The sequence below is a fragment of the Etheostoma cragini genome, unplaced genomic scaffold (genome assembly GCF_013103735.1).
Source record: "Etheostoma cragini isolate CJK2018 unplaced genomic scaffold, CSU_Ecrag_1.0 ScbMSFa_662, whole genome shotgun sequence".
Lineage (NCBI taxonomy): Eukaryota > Metazoa > Chordata > Actinopteri > Perciformes > Percidae > Etheostoma > Etheostoma cragini.
In genome coordinates, this window is record NW_023269275.1 from 1,559 (window position 1) to 5,127 (window position 3,569).

The window sequence follows — 3,569 nt, forward strand, 5'->3', positions numbered from 1 at the left end:
TTAGATTCAGAGTCTCTGATCCGGTTTTAACCCCAGAACAAAATAACATGGCTCCATACACATCAGAGTTAAATAATATGTTCATAACATATATTCCTAATTGTAAGGCTGAGTTTTGTTTTTTAATATTCCTGATTTTTAGGCTGTTATTTAGGAATATATTTAAGGTTTTTAGGATTTTATTTATGAGTTATTTAAGATTTTTAGGATTTTATTTAGGCTGATGTTAGTCTGAATATTTTGGATTTGGATTTTTGGGATATATTTCTTATTTTTGAATGATTTTTGGAATATATTCTCCTTATATTTGGGATATTATTGGGATATTATTGGTATATTATTGGGATATTTTTGGGATATTTTTGGGATATATTTGGGATATTTTTGGGATATTTTTGGGATATATTTGGGATATTTTTGGGGTATTTTTGGGATATATTTGGGATATTTTTGGGATATATTTGGGATATATTTGGGATATATTTGGGATATATTTGGGATATTATTGGGATATATTTGGGATATTTTTGGGATATTTTTGGGATATATTTGGGATATTATTGGGATATTTTTGGGATATATTTGGGATATTATTGGGATATTTTTGGGGATATTTTTGGGATATTTTTGGGATATATTTGGGATATATTTGGGATATATTTGGGATATATTTGGGATATTTTTGGGATATATTTGGGATATTATTGGGATATTTTTGGGGATATTTTTGGGATATTTTTGGGATATTTTTGGGGATATTTTTGGGATATTTTTGGGGATATATTTGGGATATGTTTGGGATATATTTGTGATATATTTGGGATATATTTGGGATATATTTGGGATATATTTGGGATATTTTTGGGATATATTTGGGATATATTTGGGATATATTTGGGATATTTTTGGGATATATTTGGGATATTATTGGGATATTTTTGGGGATATATTTGGGATATTTTTGGGATATTTTAGGGATCTTTTTGGGATATTTTGGGGATATTTTAGGGATATTTTTGGGATATTTTTGGGGATATATTTGGGATATTTTTGGGATATATTTGGGATATTTTTGGGGTATTTTTGGGATATATTTGGGATATTATTGGGATATATTTGGGATATTTTTGGGATATATTTGGGATATTTTTGGGATATATTTGGGATATTATTGGGATATTTTTGGGGATATTTTTGGGATATTTTTGGGATATTTTTGGGATATTTTAGGGATATTTTTGGGATATTATTGGGATATTTTGGGGATATTTTAGGGATATTTTTGGGATATATTTGGGATATTTTGGGGATATTTTGGGGATATTATTGGGATATTTTTGGGATATTATTGGGATATTTTGGGGATATTTTAGGGATATTTTAGGGATATATTTGGGATATTATTGGGATATATTTGGGATATATTTGGGATATTTTAGGGATATTTTGGGGATATTATTGGGATATTTTGGGGATATTTTAGGGATATTTTTGGGATATATTTGGGATATTTTTGGGATATATTTGGGATATTTTAGGGATATATTTGGGATATATTTGGGATATTTTGGGGATATTATTGGGATATTTTAGGGATATTTTTGGGATATATTTGGGATATTTTGGGGATATTTTTGGGATATATTTGGGATATTTTAGGGATATATTTGGGATATTTTGGGGATATTATTGGGATATTTTGGGGATATTTTAGGGATATTTTTGGGATATATTTGGGATATTTTAGGGATATTTTTGGGATATATTTGGGATATTTTAGGGATATATTTGGGATATATTTGGGATATTTTTGGGATATTTTTGGGGATATTCTGCTGGTTCCCAGGGTCCAGATGAAGTCTTCTGGTCCTGAGACGACGTCGGGACGTCCTGCAGCTGCCTGGCGCCGCGCCAACATCAAAACAATAACAATAACAAAATTACAATCTCACACAGGAAGTGCCCATTTCCCAGACAGGAAGTGCAGCGTCAGCAGCAGGAAGTGGCTCCTGGGAGCTGCAGCTGGATCATTTTATTTTGCTGTTATACTTCCTGTCCGGGCCTGAGAAAATAAAGGTTCTCACACACCTGACACTTCCTGTGGTTGTGTTTTAAGATGTGTGGCGTTGCCGTGACGACCGGCAGCAGAGCGTCGACGTGCAGCTGCTCAGAGAGGAGACGAGACAGGAAGTGGAACAGGAAGTCAGGCTTCAGGTGAGATTAAAACGCCGTTACTGTCCCTTTAAAACTGGTATTTCGGGAGGTTCGGGTGCGTTTGATTTGTTGATGTTTCCAGGTGGATGATCTGATGAGGGCGGAGCTTAGAAACCTCAAACTGGTCGTGGATAAAACAAAGGAGAAGAAGAAGACCAAGACAGGAAACAGAAAGGTACAAAATAAAAGCATGTGATCGTATTTATTCCAAGGTGTGTTTGTTTCTGAGTGCTGGACGTTCCAGGCGGGTGGAGACGCTCTGATCAACTGTTTTCATTTAGAAAAAGAAGAAAACCAAGAAGAAGAAGGAGAAGAAGAAGAGAGACCTGACAGCAGACAGGTGAGAGATTCTCTCTGAGCTGTGATTGGTTCCTGTGTGTCTATCTGAGCTGTGATTGGCTCCTGTGTGTCTATCTGAGCTGTGATTGGTTCCTGTGTGTCTATCTGAGCTGTGATTGGTTCCTGTGTGTCTATCTGAGCTGTGATTGGTTCCTGTGTGTGTATCTGAGCTGTGATTGGTTCCTGTGTGTGTATCTGAGCTGTGATTGGTTCCTGTGTCTATCTGAGCTGTGATTGGTTCCTTTGTGTCTATCTGAGCTGTGATTGGTTCCTGTGTGTCTATCTGAGCTGTGATTGGTTCCTGTGTGTCTATCTGAGCTGTGATTGGTTCCTATGTGTCTATCTGAGCTGTGATTGGTTCCTGTGTCTATCTGAGCTGTGATTGGTTCCTGTGTCTATCTGAGCTGTGATTGGTTCCTGTGTGTATCTGAGCTGTGATTGGTTCCTCTGTGTCTATCTGAGCTGTGATTGGTTCCTGTGTGTCTATCTGAGCTGTGATTGGTTCCTGTGTGTCTATCTGAGCTGTGATTGGTTCCTATGTGTCTATCTGAGCTGTGATTGGTTCCTGTGTCTATCTGAGCTGTGATGGTTCCTGTGTGTCTATCTGAGCTGTGATTGGTTCCTGTGTGTCTATCTGAGCTGTGATTGGTTCCTGTGTCTATCTGAGCTGTGATTGGTTCCTATGTGTCTATCTGAGCTGTGATTGGTCCTCCTCTCAGGTCACTGCAGTCTCTGTGTGAAGAGTTGATTCTAGAAGGTTTCCTCATCCAACCAATGAACATCAAGCTTTCAGACTACATCGGTAACATAAATATATATAAATATATAAACATATAAACATATAAACATAAAAATATATAAATATATAAATATATAAATATATAAATATATAAATATATATAGGCCCTATAACAATAAAATAAGAAACTGTGTGTGTGTGTGTTATTTATATGTGTGTGTGTGTGTGTGTGTGTGTGTGTGTGTGTGTGTGTGTGTGTGTGTGTGTGTGTGTGTGT

The 3,569-nt window shown here is 36.1% G+C and overlaps 1 long non-coding RNA gene across 1 annotated transcript; it reads left to right on the plus strand.

Moving 5' to 3' along the window:
• The first annotated feature begins 2,115 nt into the window (after positions 1 to 2,115).
• On the plus strand, positions 2,116 to 3,357 carry LOC117941383. Its single transcript, XR_004655906.1, has 4 exons — positions 2,116 to 2,214; positions 2,297 to 2,389; positions 2,496 to 2,554; positions 3,273 to 3,357. It is a non-coding gene; the product is annotated as an uncharacterized LOC117941383 (long non-coding RNA).
• The last annotated feature ends 212 nt before the right edge of the window (positions 3,358 to 3,569 follow it).